The sequence below is a fragment of the Pleurodeles waltl genome, chromosome 5 (assembly GCF_031143425.1).
Source record: "Pleurodeles waltl isolate 20211129_DDA chromosome 5, aPleWal1.hap1.20221129, whole genome shotgun sequence".
NCBI classification, from domain to species: Eukaryota; Metazoa; Chordata; class Amphibia; order Caudata; family Salamandridae; genus Pleurodeles; species Pleurodeles waltl.
Genome location: NC_090444.1, coordinates 997,448,581 through 997,469,228, shown reverse-complemented (window position 1 = coordinate 997,469,228; position 20,648 = coordinate 997,448,581). Strand labels below are relative to the sequence as shown.

Below are 20,648 nucleotides of genomic sequence, written 5' to 3'. Positions count from 1 at the left end.
GTTTCCTGGAGCATCCATGTGCTATACAGAGCATGCTAGAAAAGTGGGTTATTGGTAGTTGGGGGTATTCACCTTGAGTTAGTAATAATACCACAATTACTAATAGGGTGAGTCAAGTCTCAGTAAATTAATCCTTGCTCAACCCGTGGCAGCATAGCAAATGTGCAGTCATGCCATAGGAGACAGGTATGTGTAAAGCATTTAATACCACCAAAACAGTAAATAAGTAAAAGACACAATAAAAATCCAACACCAATTTATAAAAATAAATAATATTTTTATCTTTAAAATAACACCAAAACAACAAAAGACCCAAAATCCAATTTAGGGAACCAGAGATATATTCTTAAAGAATAAGTAAAATAATGTGCATTCTAGTGCTAAAAAACATAAAGCGCCACCCTCAGCTATATGGGTGAGCTGGAGTTTTAGCCCGACTACAATGGAGTGCAGGTCAGATGAGCACTAGGTCCCTGTCAAAAGTTTACCTTTGGTCCTTTTTTGGAGCTTTTCCCTCGACGTCGAGTCCTTGGGTTCCTTGGATCCAGCGTTGGATTTGACGATGGTGGTCTGCTGGGGCATGATGCCTCATTGATTCTCTGAAAGTCTTTGTTCTCGACATCCTTGAGCTCTAGAGCTTTCAGCTCGACAACGGCGGCCTGACTCTTGATGTCAAGCAGGACTCCTCCAGGAGCTTTTCAGCAAAACCTTGTAGAAAGTTTCAAAACTTTCCGATCTTGTTCCTTGTTGGTTCCTCTGGGGAGACAAGTGTCCAGTAGCACCAGCCAAGTGTTCAGAAATTCTGGCTTGCCTGTTGAGGGCTAGGACTCAATCTCTCACGGTGCACCTGTGCAGTCCAGGAAAATCCAGTTGTAGCTGGTCAGCTGGTGTAGTCCTCTCTTTTCTGCAGGTGACTTCCCTCAGCACTTCTGTATTTGTTGCTAATCAGGGAGTTCATTCCTTTTCCTTTGAGTCAGGCACAGTCCTTTCTTTGGGGAGTGTTGTGATTGTGGCAGGTTCAGTCCGTCTGAGTGGAACCCTTCTTTGGTGCAGTCCAAGTGATCAGCAGGACAGTCCTTATTTTCCTGATCTTCCAAAGAGTGATTTGAGCATCTCTCCCATATGTGTTCCCCTTTCTGGGCTTACCCGAGGTGGGGGTTGGGGATGATCCTCAAATACTAGTGATAAAGTCACCTCCCTCGGCTATGACCACTTCCAGTAAAGTGTGGCATATTTTCAACCCAGAATGCACTGTTATCCAAAAATCAAAATGGTGAAATTTTCTTCTTGGTGTTTGTGTCTGTGTAACCCAACCTAGAGGTGTGGAGAACATCTGGCTGAGGATCATGGAAGTGGAGGATGTTCTAGGACCTATGACATCTGTTCTCCTGCCTTTAAAGTCCAGCTTATCTCCCCAGCCCCTTCCTCTCCATGGCCTCTCCAGGAAGAAGATCTCCTATCAAATGGCTGTATTGTTTCAGCCCAAAGCCACTTAAGGTTGCTAAGTCCACTGGGGTCTCTCCACTACATGCCCTACCATATACTAAGTACTTACAGTGAGATTGTCTTTGCCAATGAGAATTATACCAATTATCCTATACCTTTAGAGGACAGATCACGGGTCCTGGGTGGCAGAGCCCAGGGCACAATCTGAGTCAGTAACCACCAACAGCAGTCAAAAATAGAGGTGATCAGGACAAAAAGGAAGACTTTCCTACAATTGTCTCATCTAGTTTTGAACATCGATCCATACCTGCCCTCCATTCCCACAGTGGAGGGGCATCTGGTGCCTTACAATCCTAGGCAACATCACTTTTCACTAGCAGCATTTCTAGTCCCACAAAGTTGGATCACCTGTCAAGCCCCCAAAATCATCCAGGATACCAAGCAGGGCAACCTTGGGTGATGCCTCAACCTTCTGACCCAAGACCTCCAAGAGTATCCCAAACATATTAGCCCAGTATCGTTGGATGATTGAGTACCCCATACCATGAGAAAGAAATTCCCACTTATTGCCTGCATCTGCTACAGGTGGGTTCAGGGATTCTCTGGTCTTGTCACATCTCCAAGGTGTAAAATAAGTGCAGTGGCAAAGATTATTTGGGATGAGGATCAAACAGACTGATGTAGCTAGGGTGAGAGGTGTCATGCATGCTTCTCGCCATTCCACCTCTTCCAGGGGGCCCAACCATTCCTCCCACCACTCCTTAAGGATCAGTAACATACATGGGGAGTGATTAACTAAGGTCCTATATATCTGGGAAATGCCTTCCTTATCCAGCATGCCTATGAGTATTCTTAGCGCTTATGGTTTTTATTTTGGTGGTGCATTGAGAGCACTTTGTTACTCAAACAGTGCATGTCTAAGCTACTTCCCAATAAAATTGGGATTTGTGTAGGAAGAATTCTGTTTAAAGCGTTAGGAAAGATTTCTGTGATTGCTATCCCAAACATTTCCTAATCTTGACACCATTATCTGCTCCCATCCCCGAAAACCCTTAAGGTGAGCAACTTGATCCAGCCATCTTCCTGTTCAGAGGGGGATCTCCAATGTGACTCATTGATCCCACCTCGACCACCACAATGCTTACTTCCAGCCCTGGAAAGTAATCCTGATGATCTCTGGAAGTGCCTGGGGGATGGGTGTCCCATATAATATACCCACAATGTTATCCAGGCCAATTGGAGAAACCCCACCCTAAAGGCAGCAGTAGTTCACTACTTATATGTGTGCAGCCCAATAATAGAGACAGATGTTGGCTATGGCTAGGCCTCCTTCAAATGTGGACCTCACGCATTTATGAAAGGAAATTCTTGGGGGTTTGTTGGCTGTTAAGCATTTTTGACAGAGAAGAGGAAGTTTTGGAAGACATATAACCGGTGTGGGAGAATCATCACCCTATATAAAACTACTCTCCCCAGCAGTTTGAAAGTCAGTTTGGTTCATCTATCCATATCCCCTTTGATGGTATGAGTGGGTGGCCGAACATTAAGGCTCCAGGCCAGTTCTGTTTTACAGATCATGTAGATCCCCAGGAACTGGAAACTCAATTGTCAGATGGGCAGAGCAGGATGTTGTGTTTCATCCCCTTAGCCACCACCTGTTTTATTTCGAGTCCAAATGTGGACTCAAATATGTTTAGAATCTAAATAAGGTGAGGGCATGTTATGTCCGGTAGGGCCATAAAGAGAAAAACATTGGCAGCATAGAAGGCAATCCTGTCCTCCATTGCCATTCCCCAGTCAAATCCTCAAACTTGGGCGTCACAACACACCTAGGTTGCTAGCGGTTCTATTGCCAGAGCAAAGAGAAGAGGGGGCAGGGGGAATCCCTCCTGGTGCCTCATCAGATCAGAAGTCATGGGGAAGTGGCTGTATTCACTCGCACTTAGGCTTGTGGCCCAGCATATAAAATTCAAACATATGACTGAACACGTGCACCCAGGCCTAGTTTGCATAACACTTTCCATAGGACAACACTTTTCAAAGAATCAAGGGCCTTCTCATAGTCAAGTGTTGTGGCACTATGTAGTGACCAGTAGTGGACCAAAACCAAGTGGACACTTTGGATACAGTGTCTTGTGCCACAATGGAGAATAAAGCTACACCTAGCCAGGTGGACCAAGTGGCTCACTATGTGAGTAGGATGTTTTGCTGAGACTTTAGTTTAATTTCTGTATTTATAAGGGAGAATTAAGGGCACAGTGGTCAATTTACTTGTCAGGTTTCGGGAGCTCCACTTTGGCGGCTAGATTTATTTCCGGTGGGAAATGGCCTTGGTTGGTAGCCTCAGGGTACAGGTCAAGAATAGGAGGTAGGAAAGTTTGGCGTGGTTTGTGATAATATTCCGACTGAAATCTGTCCGGCCTGGGACTCTTGCCTGGTTTGAGGTCTGTGAGGGCCTCATTAACCACCTCTATGGCCGGTGGCTGGACGTCACTAAAGTCCCCTCCTATGAGTATCCTACCGGGAGGGGGGGGGGAGGACAATAAGAAGTCCCTAATTGTCTGCAGCCTGGGTGAGATCAGTTGTGGAGGGACTTGTACTCTAAGTAAGATGTAGTAAGTGCCTTCTGTAGGACCCTCCACTGGTACATATCACCCCCTCAAGTGTCCTGACTAACCTTAGAGCCCACCAGTGGCTAGAACTTATGAAGCATGATCCCTACTGCCCTACAGCCTCTGGTAAATCATGTGTGATAAATTTTGTTGCAGCCATATTTGGCCAAGAAAGTACACTTGGTCCCTATGAGATTGGTCTCCTACAATATTACCATGTGAAGGGCATGACGGTGAATGAACTGCAGCAATGCCCCATGTATAATGCGGTCTTTAAGACCAATCATGTCCAGGTCATAGCTATAATGCTAGCCATAGCGGCTTATATGGTAATCAACTGGAAGGGGTGAATATTTCTCGGTGGCAGTCCGAGTCCATGGGGCATGCTCATCCAGTTCCTCCGAGCTTATTCTTTGCGGAATGGAGCTATGGTTTGTGAGATACTGTAAGGTGGGTGTTCTGTAGAATGTGCCTAGTAAAACAAAAACAAAACAATCAATGAAACAAGATAAACAACTTCCTGACCACCAACTTCACCTCTCCCTATACTTCCTCCCATAGAAGCATCTGTCACCCTAATACAACTTCCAAACTGTAGAGTAGGTGGTATCAGAAACCTTCCCCCAGCTCACCCTCGAAGGTCTACAGGCTGTAAAGGGCTATAATAAGGATACGTTGGTGCTGGCGTGAAAAGAATGTCAAGATGAGTGTACTTGCCCCTCATCATAAACTCTGTGTTTTGCCTTAGCAAGAGGTGGGGCCCACTCCATAGTCCCAGTGTCCAACATGTGTGGCGCAACAGCCTCCTCTCTCTCTAAATCTGATGTGTCCGAGGCATCTTGTGGGTCCTGGTGCCCTCCACAGGATCTTTTTTATGCCTAGGACCTTTTTACCCACTTTTCACTGGACCTTGACCATCTCTGACAGGGTGTGTGGGCCATGGTGGCAGTCAGTTTAACAGTAGTGGCTGTCGCGCCATCAGTGAGTCCCAAGCCTCTTCTGGGGCCTTGAAGAAGTATGATTTGCCCCCTTGTATCACTAATAGTTGTGCAGTAAACAAGAGCATATACTGTAAATCCAGGGCCTTAGGTTTTTGCTTAACATGGTCGTGTGACTTCCGCCGGACTGGAAGTTATCTTGTGTAGTCTAGGAAAATCATCATGTGCCCGGATTGGTACATGAATGGTCCTTTTGCCCTTACTCCACAGAGAATTAAATCACTATCACAATAGTTAAGTGCTTTGGTGATCATGGGGTGAGATGGGGCCCCTGGGTAGGTCTTCTGGGCCAATGACCTGTGTACTCAATAAATGATAAAACAGGGTGGCAGTAAAGCATTATAAAGCCCTGATGCTCAGGCCATGGTGGCAGTCAGTTTAACAGTAGTGGCTGTTGCACCATCAGCGAGTCCCAGGCCTCTTCTGGGGCCTTGAAGAGGTGTGATTTGCCCCCTTCTATCACTGATAGTTGTGCAGAGATCAAGAGCATATACTGGAAGTCCAGGGCCTTAAGTTTTTTACATGGTCATAAGTCTTCAGCTAGACTTGAAGTTGTCTTGCGTAGTCCAGGAAAATCATCATGTGCCCGAATTGGTACATAAGTTGTCCTTTTGCCCTTACTTCACGGAGAATGACATCCCTATCACAATAGTTCAGTGCCTTGCTGATCAAGGGGTGAGATGAGGCCCTGGGGAGGCCTTCTGGGCCAACCACCTGTGTGTTCATTCAGTGATAAAACTGTGTGACAGTAAAGCAGTATAAAGCCATGATTTAATCCATCGCTCCAAGAACAGTTTGAGTGTAGATCCTTCTACCACTTCAGGAAAGCCATTGAAGCAGAGATTACTCCTCCAGGTTCTAATTTCTGCATTTTTAGCCCAGTCAGTAAGAGTCTTGGAGTTGGCAGTCAGGGAGGACACCTCTGTCTTGAGATCTCGGACTGTATCTTCCAGTGCGAGGAAGTACCCTTCTGCATCACATGCTCCAGCTGTGGTATTGTGAAGATCGTCACAGAAGGGCCACATCTACCTGTACCTCCCCAATCTTAGAATCATGTGCAGTCTTCTATGACTTGCAGGATCACAAAGGTGTCCCCTTCCCCTGGTGTCTGGTCATCCTCAGGGTCTCTGCCTTTCGTCCCCTTCTGACCACCTGTTGGCACAGCAAACTTGTCAACCATGGGCTGAGCCAGGTTTTTTGGAGTTTTGCTGCATCCTATGTCGGTTGCGGATCCATAGTGAGTGAGCGCCAGTGTTGTGAGCAATGGTAGTCCCAGCCCGCCTACCCCACAGCACTCCTGCCACAGGCAGGATGAGCAGCCAAGTTCCAGCTGCACCAACTCCTCTGCGGCAAGCCGGGATCATCCTCCCCCAGGGCACCCTTGCAGGGCCTCCTGGTCAGCAACACCAGTATTTTGCTGGGTGCCTCATGTCAGAATTCACGCTTCCTCTCCTGGGCCTCTCATTCAGAGGAAACAGATCTGTTGCCCCATAGGCACCTCAACTGTCTTCTGGAGGAGTGGTCTGGGCCTATTATCCTTTCTGAGGGTCACCCCTGTGGGCCATATTCTCTGCCCAGCCTCTGCGGCAGACACCTGAATCCTCCTGTTTCTACCTGAAGGAAGCTCCTACAGGGCCCTCATCAATCTGGGAGCTGCCCAGTCTGCTCTCTCCTTCCTATTGCCGGGCATCTCAGTGTGGTAACAGCCACTACCTCCAGTGAGAGAAGACATTGAGTATCACGAAGTTCAGCAGTGAAGGATTGAGTTTGCTCTTGCCATTGTAAGAAGGTAAAACAACAGGAACTATTTTTTAGTGGGATAAGCAAAAGGCTGTTTTCTGAAATCCTGTTCTGGATATTTTTCAGAGAGTACGTAAATAAAGAGTTGACCCAAAAAATAATGTTTTAAGATACATTTGCCTGCTGAACGTATAGGAACCACACATAAGGCCTGACCTACACTACAATGTATTTTTCCATTCCTGCTATGACACTTCCTATCTTCATCACTTGGTGCCTGCTGGTAATAAATGAAGAGAACCAGTTTATGACAGAAGAACATGCAATGGTCCTGTAGTGATGGATTTGTATAGATACCCACTGGTAAGGCTAGAAGAACAAGTAAGCAGGAGTCTCAGTTTATCCAAGATGCACTGCACGTCATCAAGTAATTTAGGGCCCGATTTACAAGGCCCTAGTGCCTCTAAGTGCCACACTAATGTCATTTTTTTCTGATGCTAATGTGGTGTTGAGGAGGCCATTCTCTTTGGACATATTTACAAAGTGGAGCAACGCATGCACTGCGCCACTTTGTAACCCCTTGCAGGCGTTAAAATGACACACCCATTACTCTCAATTGGCCTCCCCTTACTTTGCAGCATTAGTGCTACAGTTTATGGTGTTAATCCAGCAAAGTACCACAATAGCGTCAAAAATTATGATGCAATTGTATCCTAACGTGCGCCATGTTTACAAGACAGCACACACATGGTGGGGCAACAGGGGGGGTACAAGAAACGTGTTGCATCAAAGATGATCCTAACTTTCTAACTCAAGGTAGTTTACAAACCGAGCAGAAGTTGGAAAGCAGTTTAGGAACAAGTTTATTTATAATTGTGGATGGCTTGAAAATCTTTAATAAGTCTGGGAAGTATCCTTGTGAGAGGAAAACATTGATCAAGCCACACTAGATGAATGCAACCTGATGTGCTTGATGTTTTGTCAGGTACATTATCAAGGTATACTGTCAGTTTGATGTTCCGAAAGATGATGAATAATTCTTCCTTTTGGATAGGTAGATAAGAAAGTGACCTAGGTATTTAGTGATTTAAGATGCGTTTGGTTCCCTGAAGAGTTAGGTTTAATTTAATACGTAGCACAGGATGTTTTGCCAGTAAAGAAGTAGAAGTGATCCTTACATTTGGAATGAGAGGGTAGATGTGTGGTTCCTACGTAAGGAAGTGTTAAGTTTGATGTCCCAAAAAAGGGATCAGATATCATTGGGTAAAGTGTTGATCTGCTCTTGAATTAAGTCAGATTTGGCTGTCAAGATTCACTGTTTGTGTTCTTTTTTCTTCTTTAGTTTAGTGAATAAGTAGAAAGAATTGGTATCTGTCATTTTCTTTCAGTGTTTCTGATTACTGATAAGGTTAACTTTCCCATTTCCCAGTCAATGATGCACATATAAGTAGAGATATGAATCTAGATGGGACTGGAAAAATGATACAACCTATCTAATTGGATGGAAGAGAAGTGGTGTTTACACTGATAAACAATTCGTGCTTGTATCTAGAACAGACAAGATGGTTAGCATAGGTGTGGGGTGGTGCTAGGTTCTCATGCACTGTAAAGGGTAGGCATTTAAGGTGGCTTCACCCAAAATTGATATATTAGAAGAATACATTTTTGTGGACAAAATGAGAGTAGATGTTCGAAAGCAGTAAAGTGGTCAGTGCATTTCCTTTCAGCATAGGTGACCCAATGCTAGGTGGTTTGAAGGTGGAGGCTGTTTGGGTGGGCCTTAGTGTGTCAATGTAGTTGTGTAAATATTGTCCACAGCCTAGTGTGACTTGGTCCATTTTCATGGAAATAACTTGGTTATGGATGGACTACAAGTCATCCTCAACAGAGGTGCATCTTTAACAATACATTTTTCCAAGGAGGACACTGCCTAACCAGTATCTAGCTGGTATAGTCTCCTGTACACTTATTGCTTGGTTTAGAGGTTAACTGGTGCAAAGACTGCAGCTGTCACTGGCAGAAATTGCACCTCTAAAATGCTTAGTGATGCATAATCCGCTAAATAGATGACCATCACTGCAAATGTGCGTCTGAAGTAGTGCCAGTTAATTCATGCCAATGGTGCGTAATCTATTTAAATCAATGCCATAAATTAAGGCAAAACATGAAGGTGATGGAAGGAATGCTTAAATTAATCTCAGCCACTGGCAATAACACAGGTTCGCATTTTTGAACACTGTGTCATTCTAGAGAAAGACCAGCTTATGTAAATCAAACTTGGTCCTGCTCAATTGAACAACCCAACTAGAACTGACTGGTCCAGTGATCCCCTGAAACTGGTCTGTAGATGCTTGATTTTTCCTCCCAGATGAGGCTTTGCCTGGCAGTTCTGGATAAACTGTTCCCATGAGATGCACGGTCACTATTGATTTGCAGTGGGTGAAAAAGGATGGGTTGCAAAGCTACTGCGAATGATTGCCAGTGGTTAGACTATTTGCAAGCATTCTTCCATCACCTTTTGTGTGATTGATGTAACACCCTAAGTAGCCACGGGTATGCCCAGATGTGGGTTCCTTAACCACTGTGCCACAGGGTCCAAAGATGCTTCACTGAAGAGGCCTAACAACATGAAAACCAGTCTGGTGTTGCTTGTTTTTTGCTTCTAAAGGGGCTCTTACCTAGCCCTTCAGCTTGGACTGAGTCCAACAGTAGCAGGGTCACTACTGATTTGCATAAGGTAGGCTGCTGTCTAGAATGGCACCGAAGTGAAGAGGCCGAAATGTGTCAACAATCTTGTATCAGGAGTCCTTATAGAATACATGATATTGATATATGGTGGCGAAGACCATCAGTTTTTCCACATCATAAATAATTACAGTGGACTGTGATGATTGGTGCTTAGATAATGGACCAGCTGAACAGACGGACCTGGACTCTTAGAATTATTTGGGGATAATGGCATCAAGAAATTGAGACATAAGGGTAATGTACAGACAATATTACAAATGTTTTGAAGCACGTATAGGTTAGTTGTAAATTTAGATGTCAAATAAGATAGAATTACAGTGAGGATTGGTGGATATTCCACAGTTTGACATAAGAAATTGAAGAATATTAAAAAAGAAATAAAATAACGAAACAGTGCAATAATAATGTATGTATTATTGATTCAAAAGGTGTTAGATAATTCATCCCTTGAGAGTCATTTTTTCTTATGATTTAGAATGGTGCTGGGGGCAAAATACAATGGGCTGGAATGCTACCTTGAAGGATTTCCATTGGTTAGGCTGGCATTCCTCCAAATACCTTTTGTGTGATTGATGTATCGCCCTCAGTGGGCAAGGGTATGCCCAGACTGGGTCCCTTGCTCAGTATGTCTTAGTATCCAAGCTTTAACTCACTGAAGAGGCTGTAACTAGTCTGGGGCCACTTCTTTTTCCCTTCAGGAGAGGGCCTCACATGGCAGTTAAGGATGGATTGTTCCAAGGGAGGTGTGGGGCCAATACTGATTTGCATAAGGTAGGCCATTGTCTAAAGTGGAACAGTGGATGACAAATGATAGGTTGTGCTTGCCCAATGGACTGCCAGTGGCTAAACTATTTGCAAGCGTTCCTCCAACCATATTTTGTGTGACTCATGTAACGTCCGAAGTGGCCAAGAGTATATCCAGGGACATGGGCCCCTTGCTCAGTGTGACATTAGATCCAAGCTATAGGTCACTGATGAGGCTGAAGCTGGAATAGAGATGCAGATTTTTCCTTCTCGAGGTGACCTCACCTAGTAGTTCAGAATAGGCTGAACCTATGAGGAACCAGGTCCGTCCTGAAAAGGGTGAAAATGTTTGTGTGAATGCTGTAATCACCTACATGACTAAGGGTATGCCAAGGTGAGGGTTTCTCGCTCACTGTGCCATAGGATTAATTCCATACCTCACTGATGAGGCTTAACAAAGCCGAGACTGGTCTGGGGTTGCTTGTTTTTCCCTTCAGGCAGGGGCCTCGTTTGGTAGTTCCGGGTGGACTGTTCTTATGAAGATCACAGTCAGTACTGATTTGCATAAATCAGGCATTTGTCTATAGTGGCACAGTGGGTGAAGCGCATTGGGTGGGAATCCTATCCTGAGTGATTACAAGTCTTTTGCCTATTTTCTAGAAGTCCTTCCATCACCTTTTGATGTGACTGATGTAATGTCCTAAGTGTACAAAGGTATGCCCAGAATTTGGACCTTTGTTTACTGTGCCATAGAATCTAAGCTACACTTCATTGATGAGGCCTAAAAAGGCCCAAGCCTGTCTGGGGGTACTTGATTTTTTCTTGGGCAAGATGAAAAACCTAGCAGTTCAAGATAACCTGTTCCCATGAGATGGAGGGTCAGTTCTGATTTGCAAAAGACAGTCCTTTCTCTAGAGTTTCACAGTGGGTGAATGGTGATGGGTTGTAATCCATCACTAAGCGATTACCAGTGATTAGACTCTTTGAAAGTATTCCTCCAATCACCTTTTGGGTGATTGACGTGGTGACCTCTGTGGCCAATAGAATAACCAGACATGATGCCCTTACTTCCTGTACCATAGGATGTCAGTTATACCTAACAGATGAAGCCTAACATGGGCAAAAGCAGTCTGGGTTCCTGTTTTTCCTTATGGAGGGGACCTCTCCTTGCAGTTCAGAATGGACCATGACAACCAGAGACTGTCCTGATTAGCTTAAGACAAGCCTTTTTCTAGAGTGGCACAGTGGGTGAAAAAGTATGGGATGGAATGCCACCCGGAACAATTGCCAGTGCTTTAAACTATCTGCAAGCATCCCCCCATCACCTTTTGTGTTATTAATAAAACAATGCAAAACACCCTTTATGATGGAGTACACTCCAAGGTAACAGCCCATGTCTTTTTTGTTATAACTGTGCTAACATCTTTCTCTTTCCCCAAGACATGGTGTTCAATGTGGTCTATTGGCTTATCTGACAACGGACATAGAGGCCATGTGCTTCCGATCACCTACATCCCTCTCTGTCACAAGACTGTAAAATGTTAAAATGGCAAAAGCTCTATATTGTCATCTGTGTGCCACACAATCAATTCACGTTGTTGGTAATATCACTGTGTAGCAATGACATAGCTAGACCAAATGCAATACACTTAACTTGGTGCAGGTTCCTATGTAGCACTGTTCCGTTTGCATGTTCCCTATCAACTTTACTCATCATACACTAGTTCCTGCTCAATCTGATCCACATCCCACCCAACATATTGAAATTAATAATCTTAATTTTTTTTTTAAGAGAAAGCAAAGGGTTGAATACTGCAAACCATGTTCTCTACAGGGTGTGCACCTGTAGGAGTGCACCTACTCTTTTCCACAGTGCAGAATCTCTGCTGGAGTGCATATCAAGAAAAAGACTTGTAATGAAAGAAGTAGCACAAAAGGAAGATTTTTCTTGGCATGCGCAGTGGGGAAAGGGATCAGAATGCACGGAGCAGCACTCCTGCTCCACAACCTCTTCGATGGGGGGCACTCGAGGAAGGCGATGTGACTTCAGGAGCAGGTAGCTGTTTGTAGTGTCGCTTGATCCCCTGCTGGAGTGAAGTGGATTGTTAAGTTAGCACATCTGACACCTTTACTATACTTTTTAGGAGTTGTGTGATAATTATCACACACTTACAATTTTCGCCTGATAAATTCTGGCAGGTCAAGCCTGCCCAGGTTTATTGGGGGAAAAGGCCAGAGAAAAAGTAAAACAAATGTGAAATCTGGTGTGTTAAAGTTGACACATAGTAAATAACTCACTCTGAGGTAATGGTATTTACCACATGTCGTAATACCCCACTCTAGTTTCACAAACTGATAATGAAAATCATAGATTTGACAATTCTGCGTTATCATGTATACGAGTTGTTATCAATTTGCTGCACCCTGGAGTGAGCCTTCTTTGGTTGCTAACTCTACCTTTGACAAGTCAAGTGTACAAAGAAAGTAACTTGATTACTGAATTGGAATGAAACATCATTGTAGGCCTTATAATCTTTTTGTCTTTAGCCAGTGGCTGGGACACTTTTGACTTTGAATAGCTATTATGGCATGTTTAGGATTTTTTTTTTATTCTCTATCAATGGCCGCATATGGAAGTAGCCACAACTAATGTGGAATAACCCCATTCCGTAGTTATGAGTGGAATGCTTTTGCCTGCACCGGCCTCATGAAGAATGTGTTAATATTTAGTATGTACTATATTTTGCTTTATGTGAATGCATACATACTATGTTTTATACAAGCAAATATTTGGCTGGGCATTCATTTATCAGTGTTGCTGAACGAACGTTGAGATGTGAGCTTGTGTTTCCCCTATACCTACCTCCTCATCCAGAAGCATTGGACCGTTCAGCTTACACTCCCTCTAAAAGTCAAGTGCAGAAGGGGTACTTGGGCCAGTCACTCAGAGCCCATGTTAGGCCGCACACCAGGTTGATATCAGTGTTGGCCGAGGCCCTCAGAAAAAGGTCCTTTGTGTACTTTTTTCAAGTTGTTGCATTTTCATAGTTTTTTTCACGAAATATTTGAGAAATGTATAGCACATGCTGTGAGGTGAGTCACTTCTCGATATTCGATAGGTCCTGGGTGTGAACGGGTGTTTATGCTAGGGAACAATTGAACGCTTTAGAGCTGATGCTAATGGTAGTGCCGATTTCTCTCACTGCCTGTTACCTGATCATACAGGTATTCAGATTTCATGACTATGCGTTCCTTGGCTTCTGCAGAGTGTACAGAACAGTGGTCACAAATGTGCCATTTGAAATGACAAGTTTAGCTGAAAGATGTGAAGGAGGTATACAGAGCTGTGAAATATTGATAGTGCCATAATAAAAAGAAATGCTGTGTTTACAGGTGAGGATAGTGAATGGGAAGCGCATATAGAAGGACAGAATGAAAAGACAATGATGAAGAAGAAGGAGATGATGTAAGTTATGCAGATGGAGGATTTCAGAAAGGTGTGGTGGAGAAAAGTGGCTTAGGTACCTAACAGATTGCAGTGGGAAGTTGTGTGAATGGGAAAACAGGGGTTATGGAGGCATTCCAAAGACCCCTGCCCTTCCACAGACCATACCAATGTTTAACTGACATTCTCATATTTTAATTTCCAATCATTTGCTCCATTATCATTGTTGTTACACATTTATCTCATACTACTAACAAGAATTGCCAGAATCAATAGGTTCGGCTTGTTTCAGGTGTACTCTCGTTGAGTAATGGTCCTTGATGCATTAACTGACAACAGAAAGAGGCAACCAAATACTGGTGAGGGGACATGCTGGGAGAAGCACACGATTCTAGTTTATATGTCTGTGTTAAACTAAAACCATCTCTTGGAAGGGATTCCTACTTACATCTCAATGTCACATCCCTTTCAGAGATTCTCCTACTTTTTAACCCCACTAAAGGCACTGGGTAAATTAGTATGTCAACAGGACAAAGGGTGTGTGCAAATATGTCAATGCAATTAAAATGCAATTTAAAGTCATATCACATTAATACTTTACACTATGGGTACTCACAAATATTTTCCCCGGGGCCTAAAAGTATGGCCTATGCCTTTATGCATTGATACTTTACACTATAGGTACTCATAAACATTTTCAGAGGGGCCCGAAAGTTCGGTCTATGCTGTGATGAAGGGCCATATTGATGCCTGCAGGGTGATGCTCAGGGGATGGGTTTTGTAAGGAGGACAAAGGGGTAGCAAAGGTTATACATGGTGTGAACTGTGAGTCATGAAGTTATTTTCAGGGTCCTTTTCCATACTGCTCAGTAAATTAAGCTCCTAGTCTCTAGAAGAAACAAAGACCCTCAATACAAGTTAAGGGATTAATTTTAATCCCCATGCAAACGTGTTTGCACAGGCATCGGAATTACAGTTTTTCTATGATAAATTCTAGCAGATCAAACCCAGAGATGTTTATAGGGGGGGAACCAGGAAAAAAGGCAAAACACAGGGAGTTTGTTGTGTTAAAAGCTATCTCAACTTGGAGTAATGGTACTTATACCATTTTGTAAATACCCCCCTTATTCTGACAAACTTTTAATGAGGGTCACAGATTTGACAGTTCTTTTTAATCATGTATTTGAGTTTCTATCCCTTTGATGCACCTTGGTAAAAGCCCTTTCTGCTTGTACTGCTACCACTGGCATGTCAAGTGTACAAAGGAATTTACTTGATTATTGAAATGGAATGAAATATAATCTTAGACCTGACAGTTTGTTTATTCCTTCAGTCCCTTATCTGTAAGCATTAGAAGTGCTTAGAAACAGACTCAGTTAATGTTGTGACTGCTACAAAACATTCTTGACAAAGACTTATCAATAAGGTGTGCAATTCACTGAGGGGGCAGACACAAACACCATCGCTCTGTGTGGTACAGTAGAAAAGATTTAGCTGTGTCACTAGAGGACTTGACATTTAATTTTGGCTTTACCACTTTTCTACAATATGCTGGCAGTAAACTCTGTATTAAAAGTATGGCTACTGGTTCTATTGCAGTTATTTTCTGAACATTTCTATTTGTAAATATCCATGTAACTTTTTTGGCCACCTTATCGGTATCTGTCCATATTTTGCAGTATTTTGTGAATAAATGAAGTTATAATATTGTATGTTTCCACATTTATTCAACCAATAAATGCTCACTCGTACTTTATTGTCTTTTTTCTTTTCACTTACAAACAAATTTTTGTCATGGCAACTACCTCTGATTCTGGTAACTCTTGCTTACTGAGTAGCCACATGTCTTTGACACATGCACCCTTAACTGTAGCACACAGGGTGAAGATCATTCACTGCCACACACAGGATAAAAATTAAAGGAGGAGATGGGTCCATCAGCAACCGTGTCACGCAACAAAGATCACAATTAAGAAATCAATTAAAAATTCTTCACATAAGCTTGGAAATTTCTTCTTGCCATTAGACTATTGTTAGAAATTGGGTTTCTGGTTGGCAGAAGAATGCACTCTGCCCAAGCAGGAACCACAATTCTAGTTAGGGTAAGTCACAAACATACCCTAGGTTAACCTGTGCTCATCCTCTGGTAGCTTGGCAAAGAGCAGTCAGACTTAACTTAAGAGGAAACATGTTAATTATTTGTGCAACACTTCAAACAGTAAAACAAGCTTAATTTAATAAAGAAAACAAGACCAAAAACACAAAAATTCAATCAGTAGAACTTGAATTATGAATTTGTAAAGAATAAACTGTAAAATAGCACTTAAAAGCAATTAATGCCTATTTGGGATATCTGGTTGCACTGGAGCGGCGCAAAGTCAAAAGTTCAGACTGACTGATGGAGTGTGGGCCGGATACAGGGACCCACTTGGGCCTTCTGAAGAAATGTACCTTAATGTTAAATGCCTCAAGATCGAGGGAGATGCGCAGTGTAGACTGAAGATATGCGTCGATGTCGATCCCCGCAATGGAAGGCGATGCACCGGTCCTTTCCACACAGTGGCGAAGTTGTGTCAATTTTTTCCATGCAACAGCGGCGATGCAATGGGTACGAGATGCAGCAGTTCCGAAGGCGATATGCTGAGGTCCATCTGCACTGGAGCAACGATACATGGACTCACATTCATGCAATGAGGCCAATGCTCTGGTTCGGATCCGTGCAACAGGGGCATTGCTTAGGTTTCTGATCCACGCAGCGGTAGTGATGCATTGGTTCTGACTGGAGCAGCACTTTATACCCACTTCCAAGGGAAAAAGGACTGGATTGGCACATCTTGGCAGGGCAAGACTCACAGCTGGCAGAGTCCAGGTGCTATAGCAGGTGAGTTGGAAGTCTATTGTGACCAGGAGATTCTAGAAAACAGGAGGCAAACCAGCAAGCCCTTGGAGTCACTTTGGTTCTGTGGTGGAGAGATGTAGGTTCAGACCTTCTCACTCCCAGGCAAGGACAGCAGCAGTTCAGCACAGGAGAGCAGGATTCCAGCAGAGTAGCTGTCCAGCAGAGTGGCACTCCTTGTAGCAGAATAGCAGTTCTTTTTCCTGGCAGAGTATCCACAGGTCCAGACGTGTACTGAAATGGAGGTATCAGAGGTCGAGTACTTATACACAGTTGTCCCTTTGAAGTGGTGGAGACTTCAAAGAAAACTGTTTTACGTGCACAGAGGACCTTCCATCCTCCCCTGGCTTCAGACTCACTACAGGAGGTATTTAGCCCTTTGTGTGGAGACAGGACACTGCCCATTCAGGTGTAAGTGTCAGCTCATCCCTCCCATCCTGCCCAGGGTGGACCATCAGGCTGTGGATGGCCGATCAGTCACACCTAAGCTCCCTTGGTGTGTGGCTGTCTAGAGGAATCCACAAAGCTGGCAGTAGGCACAAAATGGCTAAAGTAGGAAAATGTCAACTTTTTAAAAGTGGCATTTTCAGGACTGCTATTTAATAACCGACTTCACCATAAGTTGTGATTTTAAATTGTGTCCAGAGACACCAAACTTGGGAAATGTGTCTCTTCCAGATTTTGAATTACACTGATAAGATGAAATAAGGTACTCATAATGTTATTATATGGGGGACATAGGCCCTGCAGTAGTGAAAAACAACTTTGGAAGTTTTTCACTACTAGGAAATGTAAAAAATAAAAGCTCATGTCCTGCCTTCTACATGTATTGCACCCTGCCCTCTGGGCTGTTCAGGGCCAACTTAGGGGTGACTTATATGTATAAAAAGGGAAGGTTTAGGCCTGGCAAAAGGGTTATTTTGCCAGGTCGACATGGTAGTGTAAAACCGGACACAGAGACTCTACAATGGCAGGCCTGGGACATAGTTAAAGACCTACTTAATTGGGTGGCACCATCAGTGCTGCAGGCCCACAAGTGACATATATTTTACAGGCACTGGGCACATGTAGTGCACTTTACTAGGGACATGTAAGTAAATTAAATATGCCAAACGGGGTTAAGCCAGTATTACCATGATTTAGGGGAGAGGGCACAAGCACTGGTTACCAGGGGTAAAGTGCACAGAATCATAAAGTCAGCAAAAATTAAGTCAGAAAAATGGAGGCTGTAAGCAAAATAATGGGGGAAGACCACCCTTAGGCTAAGGTCTAACAACTATATTGCACATTCTAAAGTAGACTGCAAGAAACCAGGCACTGCCTGTCCTTTAGGGCGGTGGGGCCACGCCTCCCCACCTTTTGCTCCTCATGAAGAGTGTCTGTCAGGCTGAACAAAGGTCAGCGACAGACATTCTTCATTTTCAGCTCAGACAGCCAGGAGTGAGACATGCGCGATTTGCATAGACTCCTGGCTGCCTGAGTTAAACTTTGCAGGGCTGAGGAGGTCACAGCTCCTATGGGTGTGACCTCCTTGGGTCAGCAAAGGTGCCTCAAGGCCCTCCCCTGGGTGACGAGGAAAGCGTCACCCATTGACTTCGATCTGGGCGCTTCAGTTTTTAAGCCCTGAAGCACCCAGGTTGAGAGTCAATCAGTGACACTTCGTCACAGAGTGGGGTGGGGCCAGCAGTCTCACTGACCCCATTCCACTCTGTGACGAGGCTGGGACTGCTGCCTTCCCTCATTGGCTGACCTAATGTCAGCCAATGAGGGAAGACAGCAGTCCCAACTCTCCTGGGACCTCAAGCCTGAAGGTAAGTGTGTGTGTGTGGTATGTTTTAAAATGAATGTTTAATGCGTGCGTGCATGTTTGAATGTTATGAGTGTTGTTAATGGATGTGTGTGCGTGCATGTGCGTGTGAAAGAGTGAGTGTGTGTGATCTTTTAAAATGAATGTTTGGTGCATGCGTGCATGTTTGAATGTTATGAGTGTTAATGGATGTGCGTGCGTGCATGTGTGTCTGAAAAAATGAGTGTGTGTGAACTTTTAAAATGAATGTTTGGTGCGTGCGTGCAAGTTTGAATGTTATGAGTGTTGTTAATGGATGTGCGTGCATGTCTGTGTGTGAAAGAATGAGTGAGTGTGTGTGTGTTCGCTTCCCGCCCACCCTCCTCCCTCCTAAAGTTCCCAGCCGCCACTGTAAGAAACATTTTCCAATCTTTCTCAATGCAGCATATTATGACTGTAGGCAAAGACCTAAATAAATTAACCTGGCAGAACATGATATACTGCTTGCACGTAGTTGCTTTAATCACCATTGTTATAACTGTAGCTTGTGGTTCTCTATATGTCAGAACAAAGAATGAGCAAGAGTGTGATAGACATCATCAAGGTGTGGGAAGTCTTTTCTTTGTACAGAGTGGCATCCAGCATTCAAGGAAGTGCCATTGTTCACTATTTGGTATAAAGCGATATGACTCATTTGTGTGCTACAAATAGTACAACCAGTAAAGCAGGATCCAGAGACCTCAAAGACGTTAGATGACAGGTGTTATTTATTCGGTAGCCATGTCAGCTTATCATTCTTGTAATAGATGTGCAAGTACTGTAGGGATAAGCAGCAAGTACTTGAATCAATATTTAAACAAATACCATGGAGTTAATTTGTACGCAGTGCATGCAGCGTTTGATTTGTGCAGGTGGTTACAGGTGCTCGTCACCTGCACCAGCATATTTTTTCAACATCAGAGTTTTCCTCAGAGCAGGAGTGAAGCAGTAATGGAAAAAAGGTAGAAGAAGTGAGAAAGATAGATATAAAATAGCATAAAGGAATGAAAGAATTGAATTGATGAAAAAGAAGAGAACCTGAAAGAGTGAGTTAAAAAAACGGGAAACGTAGGGTTGCCGAAAAAGGAGGAATGAGATGAAATTAAGACTAGGCACCCTTGGTATTCAGCAACCATGACATTTGGCACCAAATGAAATATTCGTGACCTTGCATGTACTTTATTTTTTATTTTTTTTTACAAATGGATCACTGGATGCATGCGTATATGTACATAAAAACATCCACACACAAATTGCCATATATCACATGCATTTATGTGTGCAGACAGATTAACAGAACTGCAAATTTGTTGATTGTTTCACTGAGTTATATGGAACTCTAAGGCTATCGCAAGGTGCTGGATATGAAGGATGAGTGGTGAAGGGACAAAAGAGATGAAATGAAGGAAGAATATTGTGAATGGAATGACTAGCCAACTTAAGGTGTCTGGTTAGCTTTAGCAAGAGGAAGTAGGAGAGGAAATCAGAGTGCAGAAGGCGTAATGTAGAAGGTGGAGCAGCAGAGTGCATGAGATATACATGGGGGGGGGCAAACATAGTTTAAAAGAAGATTTTTAATAAATAAAATTGTGTACTTAGCATTATGAACATTCCTGTACTAAAAGGAAAACACTTTTTTATGCTAGTCCTGCAAAACTCCAAACTAGCATCAAGAATTTTTATGACAGTTTCCCTAACTACTGACATGGTGAGCTGTATCTTAGATACAGCGTGCACATGTTGGTGTTATGGGGTGCTAAGGGGTGCAGCACCAATTTTCTTAAATCGGGCCCTATATGTTTTGTGGTGGAGAGTTGAAACCTGCCCACAATTAAACCAGTTAAGGTGGCTTAGCTCATTGCACCCACAATAACTTGTATCATAGCAAAGCAAATATCATAGTAAAGGAAAACACAGTTACTGAAGGCACAGACATTAAATATGCATTTGGAGTGACCCATAACTTTCGGCTTCTCTGGAAGCAGGTGGTGTTTTTTAAATTAGCAGCAATCCCCATTAGAAATGTGTAGTATTTTCAAAACCTTTAAAATACCTCGCAATAGCCAGAAGGTTTCACCATTGTAAAGTGTGGAGCTCATCAGCACCTTCATGATGATACTTCTACAGGAACTAAAATAGCTGATTTTGCTGCTAAAGATGCTGCTTCGTCTAAAACGGCAGATACTGCCATGTA

General features: G+C 43.5%; 1 protein-coding gene across 2 annotated transcripts in view; it reads right to left on the bottom strand.

The window, feature by feature from the left end:
- ENPP3 (ectonucleotide pyrophosphatase/phosphodiesterase 3) overlaps positions 1-20,648 on the bottom strand; it is a 709,815-nt gene that overhangs the window by 213,673 nt on the left and 475,494 nt on the right. The window lies entirely within an intron of this gene.